The sequence below is a fragment of the Sinohyriopsis cumingii genome, chromosome 8, assembly GCF_028554795.1.
Source record: "Sinohyriopsis cumingii isolate HCF-2022 chromosome 8, ASM2855479v2, whole genome shotgun sequence".
In the NCBI taxonomy this organism is placed as follows: domain Eukaryota; kingdom Metazoa; phylum Mollusca; class Bivalvia; order Unionida; family Unionidae; genus Sinohyriopsis; species Sinohyriopsis cumingii.
In genome coordinates, this window is record NC_142968.1 from 35744176 (window position 1) to 35757805 (window position 13630).

The 13630-nt window shown below is 34.7% G+C and overlaps 1 long non-coding RNA gene across 2 annotated transcripts in view; it reads left to right on the top strand.

Annotated features, from left to right (window-relative positions):
• LOC149793287 (uncharacterized) overlaps positions 1–13630 on the top strand; it is a 150958-nt gene that overhangs the window by 91381 nt on the left and 45947 nt on the right. The window lies entirely within an intron of this gene.

The following is a 13630-nucleotide window of genomic DNA, read 5'->3' on the forward strand; positions in this document are numbered from 1 at the left end:
TGACTCGAATACAGCCTACCTCATTTTGAAAATAGACTTTAATGTGAGAAACACCACACCATAGTCAATCACATAAAACAAAAGGTTTTATTTTAATTTCAAATGGTAGTATACCGTTCATCTCGCCGGAATTCTAAATTGCAAATTAATTCAAAAGCAACTAAATTTATACCAGGACAAACAAATAAATTTGAAAAGTCCATAGAAAAATATATATTAAGACAACAGAGACAAATTTGACATAGTATTGCTGTCCCTACACACAGACTATATAGCATACACACACCATAGCATTGATACACATAGCATACACGGAACATAGAAAATTCTTGACAAAGATCACTAAAAATCAAGGATATGAAATCTGAAAATGGGAATAAGACCCATGTTTCAGACTACTACCCTTTAGAAAACACTAGGACTAATTATAAACTAAAAGTTTGATCAAAATTCCTTTTTTAAACTTTAAACAAGCACACACATCTTGGGGTATACAAGAGTACATGAAAACACTTTATTTTTTGTGTGGTGGGGGTCATCTGTCTGGTGCCCCCCCCCCCCATGATACTTTCGTAACTCATACCTGCGAAAGATTATCATTTGCACTCACATTGTATGTTCTTTAAAATAATGATTTTTTTTTTTTATTTGCGAGATATCGTCGTATAGTTAACCTGGATACAATATAATCTTGGTCCGTTTGCACCTTGAAACTTATCATGCGTGAATGGCAGGCGCCTTCAAGCAATCTGGTGATATTTTCGTCTCTTTTGCGATATTTTTTTTTCTGACATTAGCGATACACACACAGTAAGGATGCATACGCATGCCGGCATCCGCTACATTTACGGAGTTCGTTGATATATTTTGTTCTGTAAATTTCGCATGATGAAAAAAGAAGGAATACATTATAACAATGCAAGGTTAGTTTCTTTTATTTTATTTTCAATCAAGTGTTTGTTTATTGTACCGTGCCGGGGCGGGGTGGGATGGGGGGGGGGGGCACAAATTCAACACAAAATTAGTTCCTTTCTTATCTGCATGGAATAATGGAGCAAATATGATTGACGATATTGACTGGTAATAACAAGCTTTCAATTTACGCGCGCACACACGAAGACAACTTGAAAAATAGAAACAAACAATAAAATTAACTGGTAACTTCGCACTTGCTCAAGGCTTTGTAGTTACAGTGGGGGGGGGGGTCTGTGCTATTATCTGGTTAGGCATGACTATTTCGCAGAAATACAAACAAATCTTTTGAGATGAGCATAAAATACAATTATTTCTTTTCCTCCATACATTTACGATGCTCTCAAAGGACCCACATATTTAGGTAAAAGTATGACCGTTACCAGGCGTTACCGAGTTGAAAATATGCCGAGTAAACTTACGAATTACGCCACGTACAATGTATAAACAACACTTGGCAACTTTTAATGATAAAAGATGGTGTTTTTATTTATTTACTTATTTATTTAGTTATCAGAACTCTTTCAGAATAACAATGTAACTGCCGATTATACAGCTCGCCTCTAAGAAGATTTTCGTAGTTTCCAACTGCCATGCATAAAATAAGTTTATGCCAAAGTGATCGTGACCTACAAAATGTTGGCCATTGTCACAGGGCATAAAATTCATAAAACAATAAAGAACATTCCTTTTTGTTCTACCAAAGCAGCGGAACCATAATGAGTTGATAAAACACAAGGATATTTGTTGTTATTTTGCAAACCATTGCTAATAAAATCAGCTTCAGAAACTATTATTATTGTCCGCCCTAGAGGAAAGATTTTACAAGGTGGAAATCACTGACTGTCAGTATCCCTGGAATGACAACCAGTATGACAACTATAACTAGTTTGTGCATCAGTAAATAATCTTGAGTAGCCACTGCACCTGAAATGCGTGCAGTCCATTCATCGAATACCTCCTATTCATTCATTGTATAATACACATTTTACTTACTAAGAATACCCTATCACAGTATAAATGTTTAGTCATAAATCGGGAAAGTTTACAACTGTATATGCATATTTATTTCTATTTTAACCGTACTGTCATAAAGGTACTTCTGTGGAGGCTAGTGTGTATATGTCATGATGAAAGCTTATGTCATTAATAGTTTTCTTTCTTTGCTCTTTACAAAAAATCAAAATAATAAGACTTTCGTTATCTTTTGTCAGATTTCATATTTTCTTGAGAATTTTTTTAAAAATGTATCTGGAAAGTAAACATAAAAAATACGATAATTTAAAAAATGAAATTTGGGTCTCCATCTAAAGAATTTATATATTCTTAGTTACTACTCAGTAATTTTTAATTATTCATAAATGATTGTAAGATAAATTAGTTTTACAGTGTAAAAGTGCGAGTTTGCTCCATTTACAGAAGGGTTTACTTGCTATTCTCTTTGTATAATTCTCCCAGCTTTAAACTACAGATACAGAACATTACATAAGACAGCGAATTTCAGTCTTAACCTAAAGCTCGAGGCTGGAGAAGAGGTCACTAAATTACCGTTTCCATAGTTACACACTGGTCAGATAGAGCAGTCTCCCGCAGGTATCATTCCCTATAGATGAATTAGAGGCCAAGTAAACTGCCTTCATTTCATGAGCTATACTAGTGTAGTATAGATGAAATAAGTTTTAAATTGCAAAAGTTGTCTCTTTTGTAACCAAAGTGCAAATCAATAAAGAAATATAATGACATGTAAAATTATATGAACAGCAATGAAGGATCTTTTCACGAGAGTCGCAAAAGATTGAAACTATTTAACGAATTTCATAAATTTCATTTTAAATAAACTTAAATGTAAGATTATGTTATGTGTATCACATGACAGAAATGATATTCAATAAAAAGCATAAAAATAGGTTACATAATTGACTTTAAATTACATTCGTCATTACACCTTCAATTCATATGTCGTCATGCCGGCATTTGCTGAGTTACTGGGTGTTATTAAACGTATCATATAGTTACGTATGATACTGGAAAATATCATATGGGTATATTAATCTTAAGAGGAGCAACATTGGCTCAGTGGTTAGCGTCTCAGACCTGCGACCGAAAGGATGCAGGTTCAACCCCTGCCATCGGATCAAATCCTCGACCTTATTGGAAAATAATGAGATAACAAGTACATTCTACAAAGACATGGAACCTATTACCTCCACTGAAACGTACGAAATGATCATCTAAATTTGCAACAAGTGATCAGGAGAAGTGCGACCTGTTGAACTCGGAAGTTTGATATGTTACACGTTTAAAAAATTATGATAAACAGTTACCGCATTTTGAAGTTAGAAATGAAACTTTTATTTCTGCCATCATTATATATAAACAAGAAATTATAGATGTAGTAACTAGTCTTGACCTAAACAAAACCGCTGGAACCAATCCAATAAGTAATAAACTTGTACAAGTATAGTTGAAGAAATGTATGTTCCATTGCAAATACATTTAAATAAATCACTCCCAGCCAGCGTGTTCCTAACACAGTGCAAGCTAGCGTATGACATACCGATGTATAAGAAAGGAGATAAAACACTACCGTCTAAATGCAGACTAATTGTTGACTTCAGCTAAATTATATACACTATTCATAAGTCCAACCTTAGAATATACTTCTGGAGTCTGGGATAATTGTTCTATTGAAGATTCGGAAAGATCAGAATAAAGGGGGGAAAATCAGATGGAAGATGCACGGATCGTTCCAGATCTATACCCATTAATTCTTCTAGATAGTCTCTTTATGCGGAAACTGCTTGGTTTGCACAACGAAGGAAAAGGAAGAGATTATGCATTATGTATTCGATTATAAATACTCAAGTACCTAACTATTTAAACGAACTTCTTCCACAAAGGAGATATGAGGCATCTAATTATCGTCTACGTTACTCTCAAAGTATCACACCAATCTCAACCAAACTTTATATTTTCACACGACCTTTTACCATATACGATTCGTCTTTAGAACTCTCTGCCTGATGATATCCGAAATCCTCCAAATCTTTCTATTTTTAAGAAACGTTTCTCTAATTTAACTAACGGGTCATCACACAAGCAGAAAGACATCTTATTGTAGGTGAGTAGTCACGTCACTTTTCAATGATAAATCTAGACTTAACCAAGAAGTGTATTGAAAGGTAGAGCGAAAGAGCTGGGATCTTTGGCATTAGGTAAGGGGCAATAGACAAAGTGTTCAACTTCTTCATTATCATAAGCACATGCACACGTGAAAGAGTTAACTAAATTCACCATGTAAAGGTCGGATTTCAGGAGACTACCTGCTTGTCTAAGTTTAGTATGTAGGATATTAAGGTGACATTTGTCAGTAGCGTAATTTTAGCGTGATGACCCGTTAGTTGAATTAGAAAAACGTTTCTTAAAAACAGAAAGATTTGGAGGATGAGAAACCTATAAACTAATATCAAATGTGTTAACATCGGTGGTTCTTTACAACTGGCATGACTTATTTGGTTATATACAAACCATCAAAAAACGGCAAGGGTAGAAGCGGGTAGCAAAGATATGAAGATCGGTAAGTCGCAAGCAATACCGAGACAAAAAAGGCAACTTTCAAGGTAGCATTTTCACACATTTATATTGACACGGGTCGTTTTAGACTAATGAGAAACCAATGACTGGATATCAAATAGGTCCAAATCTTTGTAGCTTTTTTTACGATTAACATGACATATTTAGCCTTATAGAAAACGATCATGTTGCACGGATATAGGCGCACGGACAGAGAAATGAAGATGTACTTAATAAGATACATACACATAATTTTTACTGTTTTATTGCTTAAGTATATGCTTCATATCACTAGTATCAGCATCGAGGTATGTGATACCATCGCAAAACAGCAATACTAGAGGCACGTAACAAGGATATGAAGATTGGTAATGGTAAAGTCGCAAAGGATACTGGGTAAAATATATAAACTTTTCTAGGTTGCATTTTCACACATTTCTGTAGGCATAGATCAATTTAGACTGATGAGAAACCTACCAAATAATACCAGATTTGTCAAAATCTGTGTGTGCTTACGATTGGTATGACTTATTCGACTCTAAGATAAACGTTCGTGTTGTAAAGATCTAGGAGCACTAACATTCAAATGATTATCATCGAATTATATGGTACCATCTCAAAGCGGCAAGGGTAGAGGCACGTAGGTAGAATATAGAATATGATGATCCGTTGATGATCCGTAATATCGCAAGCGACACCAAGTAAAAAATATCAACTTTTTTACTTGCATTTTCACACATTTATATATTTCACAGATCAATTTAGACTGATGAGAAACCTATCAATTGATATCAAATTCGTCTAAATCGCGTTTTTAAAAAATTACTAATGTTATAACTTATTTGCCTATATGGAAAACGCTCATTGAGGAAGACATTGAGCGGACATACAGACACACAAAGATGTACTTTATAAGATGCATACACATATTATATATTGTTGTATAGCTTTCCTTATATGTTTGAGATCTATAACATTAAAATTGAAATATGTGGTACCGTGGCAAACTGCAATGGTAGAGGCACGTATAAGTCGCAACCGATATCGAGTCAAAAATACAAACTATTTTATTTTCATTTTCACACATTTCTGTTGGCACATATCGATTTAGACTGACGAGAAACCTAACAATTGATATCAAATTTTGCTAAATCGGTGTTTATTACTATTGTAATGACTTATTCACCTGTTTGTTAAACGATCGTATAGAAGACATTAGGAGAAAAGACAGACAAATGAAGACGTACTTAATAAGATACACACACATATTATTTACTGTTGTACAGCTTTAATTATATTCTTCAAATTTATAGTATTAGTATCGAAATATGTGGTACAATCGCAAAACGGCAATGGTAGTTTCACGTACCAAGGATATGAAGATCGGTAATGTCGCACCCGATATTCAGTAAAAAGAACAATCTTTTTTATTTTGCATTTTCACACATGTCTATTGGCAGAGATCGACTCAGAATCATGAGAAACGTATCAATTGATATCAAACTTGTCAACATCGTTGGTTGTTTGCGATTGGTATGACTTATTCGCCTATATGGAAAATATTCGGTTAGGAAGGCACTAAACGCAAGGACGTACAAATGAAGACGTACTTCATAAGACGCATACACATTATTTACCGTTGAACAGCTTTTATTATATGTGTCAGGTTTATAGAATTAGCATCGAAAAAATGTGATACGATCGCAAAACGGGAATGGCAGATGGACGTAGCAAGGATACGATGACCGGTAACGTTGCAAGCGATACTGAGTGAAAAATACCAACTTTTCTATTTTGCATTTTCACCCATTTATATTGGCACAGATCTATTTAGACTGATAAAAATTTATCAACTGATATCAAATGTGTCAAAATCGTTCTTTGCGATTGGTATGACTTATTCGCCCATATGGAAAACTTTCGTATAGGTCAGATGTAGGCACACGGAAAGACAGATAAAGACGTGCTTAATAAGATACATACACATATTTTATAATTATGTACAGCTTTAATTCTATGCTTCAGATCTATAGTATTAGCATGGACGTATGTGCTACCATCGCAGAACGGGAACGGTATATGAACGTAGCAAGGATATGAAGATCAGTAAAGTCGAACCCAATATTCAGTAAAAAGTACACTTTTTTGTATTCTGCATGTTCACACATGTCTGTTGGCACAGATCGAGTTTGACAGATGAGAAACCTATATATTAATATGAAATTTGTCAAAATCGGTGTTTATTTACTATTGGTATGACTTATTCGTGTATATCGAAACCGTTCGTAGAGGAAGGCATTGGGCGCACGAACATACATTATGAAGACGTACTTAATAAGAAGATACATAAACATATTATTTACTGTTGTACAGCTTTAATTATATGCTTCAAATCTATAGTATTAGCATCCAAGTAGGTGCTACCATCCCTAAACGGGAAGGATGGAAGCATCAAGGATACGAAGATGGGTAAAATCGCAAGCGACAATGAGTCGCAAATAGCAACTTTTTTATTATTCATTTTCACACATTTTTTTTAATTATTTTTTTTTTTTTTTTTTTTTTTTTTTGCACAGATCGATTTAAACTGATGAGAAACCTATAAATTGATATCATATATGTCGAAATCGGTGGTTGTTTACGATTGGTACAACTTATTTACCTATATGGAACATGTTCGTGTAGGAAGGCATTTTGGCGCACGGAAAGACAAATGAAGACGTATTTAATAAGATATATAAACATGTTATGCTGTTGTTTAGTTTTAATTTTATGCTTCAAATCAGTAGTCAGCATCGAAGTATGTTGTAAACTCCCCCTCCCCTTAGTATGCAACTGCAAGCACACTTTGTCAAATGCTAAAAGGCACTAACTTTCTTGAAAATTATAATAATCAAAAAAAAATTCCGGATTCGTATATTATAACGTTATAATGCGCTTTCATTTTCCGTCAGGTGGGTCTCCAGGTCGAGTTGTTATGAACAACAGGAAACAGTATCGTACATTCTTTGCTAAGCGATCGCTCAGGTGGTGCAGTGTCTGTACAGAGCGTCCGCCTTGGATGCGAGAGGTCGCGGATTCAAACCCCTGCCGAATCACACTAAAGACATAAAAATGGTACTAGCAGCTGCCTCTTTTGGCGCCCATCATTAAGATATTGGTGTGAGGATAATGTGATTGGGTGGGACAAAATGCTGTATGTTTGTGGCATGATGCCACATTGCTAGACATCATTATAAACTGTCACAATGCAGACATGGTAGCGATATGATTGCATTTTTTTTTAAAGCTACGTTAAAAATTACACACACACACACACACACACACACACACACACACACTTTGCTTAGTTATTTGCTATTTGAAGAGATGGAATATTGTTCATATTTCAACCGCTTTTTATTAATGATCATCGATGTGACCAACATATACGATAATAATACTCCCGATGATGATGATGATGGTTGTTGTTCTGATTTCTGTATTACTACTGCTCCATGGGTATATTATATATCGAACTTGAAAACAGAAGCACTACCAGCAATAAAGCAGCTTTGAAAACAAATCGCACTTAATCGATATCAATATATATTGACATCAAAATGAACGTCAAATGCTCTGTGCAACTGTATCGAAATGAACTATTACATGCTGGGTTTTTTTTCTTTTTTTTTTTGGGACAGTTTTAGACCGAAAAAAGTAGTACTTCAAGGCTCTGTCTATGGTATAAATATGTTCATGTACACTTTTCCATTGTAACTTTAAGTGTATAGACTGCAAATACGATGAAGCACAAATCGAGGACGTCGAGTGTTAGCATTGGAACAATGTTACTACTTCGGTCGAGAAGGATAACGACCAATATATGTATTCCTGCCCACTACCATGTAGGATGTATCAAACTGTATATTACTGAAGCGCTCTTTGTCGAGCGTGCTGGTGTGTGTGTACAAAAACAAATGGAATATAATAACTTTAACTGAAATATATACAATTAAATTCTATATAAAAGTGATGCGGCACCTGGGAGTAAAGCAAAAATGGAAGAAACAAATTTCCGGATCGCTACTATCAACAGCAATGGGATAGACAAAGCGAAAGCAGACAAAGTAGCCAAAGAAACAAACTTTGGTGTAATAATGATACAAGAAACACACTATAGAATTAAGCCAGAGTTCGAAATTTTAGTAGAAGACAAACTTAACGCAATAAAGATATGCAACAATTTTGCAAATAATGATATTAGAGTTGGTTGCAACAATAATATTTTTAAAAAGCTGGGAAAGGTTTGAGGAGGGGGGAATTTTTTAAGGGACGGTTGCTACGTGTTAAAATGTTTAATTGGCATATTATAAATGTGTACATGCCAGCTAATAGAAATAAGAAACTAATTTTAAAGAAAACTTATACACCTACCTACAACAATATTCGATGGAAAATCTAATCATAGGGGGAGATTTCAACTGGGTAACTATAAATTAAACCAGTCTAGCAGGATTGATAAATTTTACGGAAATTTTTATGATCCATTAATATATATTAATACTGCAATAACCAACCAAAAGCTATCAGACCATTTCATGCTCACTATTGACCTAAAAATGAAAAAAATAGAAAAATGTGGGTCAGGACTATGGAAACTAAATAATAAGATTTTAAATGACAAAGAATATGTCGAAATAATAATTAAAAAAAGAAATTGAAACCGTCAAAAATGAAGAAAATATTAATATAATAATTGATTGGGATGTTTTAAAAAACAAAATAAAAGGAATAAATATTCAGTACTCAAATAGAGGGCGGAAAAACCCCAGAAAAAAAAGACAAACACGAACTCAAATTAGAACTAAGCAAAACAACAAACGACGATGGAGAAAGAAAAAAAAAAACGATTGACAGACAAAATTAAAATCGTTGAAGAAGACGAAAATCAGGGGAGAATAATAAGGGCGGGAAAATTTACAAAGATCTACAACGAGGCAAAAAACGTATATAAGCGAGAAGAATTTAGAAAAGGGGGCGATACAATTTTAAACAATATCAAAATAAACAATGTAACCCATACTGTAAAAGAAGATATCCTAAATAATATTTCCAAATATTATAAAGAACTATACACCACACACCACACAGAACATATACTTCAGCACAATCGACAGCTACTTAAAAAATGTCGACTGTGAGATGACATCAGCAGTACATAGAGACCAATGTGATGATGTCATCTCAGATGAAGAAATCACAAAAAGTATATCAACACTCACAAAAGTCACCAGGGAAAGATGGACTCATCGTGGAATTCTACCAAAAGTTCCACGGTGAACTGACGCCGATCTTAAACGCTTTGTATAATAATATAGTTTTAAGTAAAAATAAAATGACTAAATCTATGAGGGAGGGAGTTATCACAATTATATACAAAGGGAAAGGGAATAGAGACGAGATTAAAAACTGGAGGCCTATATCACTTTTAAACACGGACTATAAGATTTTAAGTAGGATTTTAACAAATACAGTAAAGGGTAGGATAAACAAGATAATTAATGTAAATCAAACTTGTGGGGGAGGGATATACAAAACAATATTTTAAACATTAAAACTATAATTAACTACATAAATGAAACTGGTATGATGAGTGCTATGGTACTCTTCGACCAGGAGAAAGCTTTCGACTGATTTGAACAAAACTGTATAAAGAATGTTTTTAAAAAATTTGGTTTCGGACCCAATTTCCAAAATGGACCAAAATCCTACACACTGGGATAATTAAACGGGAAATGCACGAAAGAATTTGAAATACAACGATCAGTGATACAAGGATGTCCACTATCAATGCTAGAATACGTAATGGCAATATAAATCCTACGTCACACGATAAGAAACAACCCAGATGTGCAAGCAGGGGCGTATTAACCATTAAGCAGACTAAGCACGTGCATAGGACACCAGGGCCAAAGGGGGCACCACAAAGTTGAGAAAAGGGTGAAAAGAAAGAAAGAAAAAAGAATGAAGATTTGTAAAAAAAACTGATACAACTAGTGCAAATTGATCATGATGTTCTGTTTCTTGATCATGGTACACCCTAGGGTTATCTTCTCAGGTGTACGTGGAAAAGAGGGGCGCGCCAAGATTTGTCAGTGCTTAGGGCACCAGTGAGCCTTAATCCGCCCCTGATTATACAAGGCATACAAATACCAAACCTAAAAAAGAATTAAAAAATGCTCTAACATGCATATGATTGCAACATCTTTAGAAGAGAGGGGAAATGCTATAAGCGTCGGGTTCCAAAATAAACCACAACAAGCACGAAATCTTAAAAATAGTTAACTGGAGGGGCAACCACCCTGGATTATCGCCCCCCCACACACACACACTTACTGAGAGACACTGTAAAGGCTCTAGGGGTTTACTTTGGTAATAAAAAAAAGAAGCTGTAGAAAATTATGAACATATTATCAATAAAATAAGAGAAAATGTGAAAATCTGGCCATGGCGCCATTACCTATCATGGAGCGGGCCCAAGTGGCCAAGACTTATTTATACTCAAATATTAACTACATAATTAAATCCATAGATATGGATAATACAATTTTAAACAAAACAGACAACGAAATAATAGATTATATATGGAATCATAAAATGCATCATGTAAAAAAAGAGACATTATATAGGGCCAAAAGTAGAGGGGGCTTGGGGTTGCCGAGCCCTCTACTACTATAATTAACTAACATAATCAATAGATTAAAAAAAAAAATGCACTCAGACCCGGCTACAGCGTGAGAAGCACCGTACATCTACTGGTTCGGCTTCACCTTGAGAAACCGACCAGAGATATACAAAAATAACAAATTAATATAAAAAAATCGAAGTGCCACGCAAACATATGAGAACTAATTTTAAAATATAGAGACAAAACAGATTTATGCAAAATTTAATAAGTAAAAGTCACGCTTGGATTAGGGAGGAGGTAACCAAAAATATAAAATGTAGAGTAGAGCAGGACAACTGAGGGTGTAAATTGGACAAAAAAATTGGAAAAATTGGGGAAAATAAGATCTGTCAAAACACAAAGTATAATTTTTAAATACCTGCACAACACCTGGCTAACAGGCGAAGAAACAATCAAACATCGTATGCTGAGGATAATGCCGAAATGCCCTTTATGTAAAACAGCGAACTTCACCAAACTACATACGATTGTCCAATGTGATAAAACTAAACATAATAGGATAAAGTTAATAATGAAAATTTGCAAAAAATATAAGTATAACAAAAATAACATTTTATTCATAGATTTAGACTACGAAAACAAAATCGTTCTAAAATGTATAGACTATATAGTAACTACGATGATATCCTGTGGACAGGTGATAAAGATTTTTAAATAAGATACGTGGTAAAAATAAGAATATTAACCACAACAAGAACTCAGTACGTCTTACGACGAATAGATACTTACCGTCAGGTTGATATAACGCAATTGATGTTGGAATTGGGGGAGAGAGGGGGAGGGAGGAATAGGTATTACAGACCGAAGGGTCGCGTAGCGCAATTGCGAGCTGATGCCATACCCATACCCCCTCCTCGCACCCCACAACAGCCATATTTCAAAGAAAATTTCAAATTCTATTTCAAATATTTCAAAGAAACCCATATAACTTTTTTTTTTTAAAAGAGAAAAGGGAAGAAAGGAAGAAAGAAAAAAATAAAAGAATTTTGTAATTTAATTTTTTTTCTTCTTTCTCTGAAAGAAAATTCTAAAGACATATATAGGAAGGGATACAGGGAAAATATAAGGGGGGAGTAAATGGCGATGACATCATGGGGCTAAGTCACAGGGCTCAGTGAAGTGCATAGGCCCATCATGAGTCTTTGAAAACACCCAATGTAGAACATAAACAGACAAAATAAAGACACAAATACATACTGTATAACACTTAGTTTAAAACCCTACTAACTTCTCCCGCACTGCATGGTTGACCACTATAGAATAATGTGGTCTCATAAATACGTTTGGATCTTTCAATAAAGCATAATCAGATAAACTAAATAAAGGAGGCCTAACGCGACCCAGGAAAAACACATAGAGAATAAAGAAGCGTGAACCTTGGATCGAGCGTAACCTACCTATCAACATCTTTAAAGACTATTATGAGGAACGACACATATTATCACTCGAATAATAAAATAGGAAATTATTTTTTTAAACAAAATCTAAATAGTACACCATTCCATCGTCAAAATTAGAAAACCATAAAACAAATTAAAAGATACAATATAACATCATAAAGGAAGAAATACAACTGGGAAAGATATTTGATCTATACTTGCTGTCTCAAACATAAAGAAAATATAGCATACACACAATATAACACCATTACATATAGCAAACACTGAGACCTAGGCGACATATAGCAAAGGTTACAAAACATTTCAAGGGAATGAACTTCGAGCAAGGTGAGGGAAACCAGACTCGGACGAACAACCCTTTAGATAACACTATGGAAACATAAATACCCCATCAAAAATTCTAAAAACTAAATTTTTTATATAAAATTTTGTTTTAATAAAACGTAGAACACATCTGAGGGGGAAATACACAAATATAAAATACTTTTTATTTTTTTGGGGAAATGGGGGCATCTGTCCGTTGCCCCCCCCCCAAAAAAAAAGTGTGTGTGTGTGTGTGTGTGTGTGTTATTATACCCATTACATTACTTGCAAAATATATATGGTGCTGACATTTTTGGCAAGAGGGAGACCTACCGATATTCTGCATATAATTATTTTAATGTTTTTCAGAGCGAGAGTATTGGGGCCTGATCTGTTCAATATATTTCTCAACTGATACAGCAGGTATAATCAGAGGCGTAGCTGGGGGGGGGGGGGGGGAAGGGGAGTACATATGTCCCCGGGCGCCAAGGTACAGGGGCGCCAAAATGAGGCTTACAACGTTACATTATAATAAGTAAACAAGGGTAATATTCAAAAATGTGATTAAACGGGGAGGGGGCTGGGGCGCCAATTTTATAGTTCGTCCCCGGGCGCAAAATATCATAGCTACGCCTCTGGGTATAATAGAGAC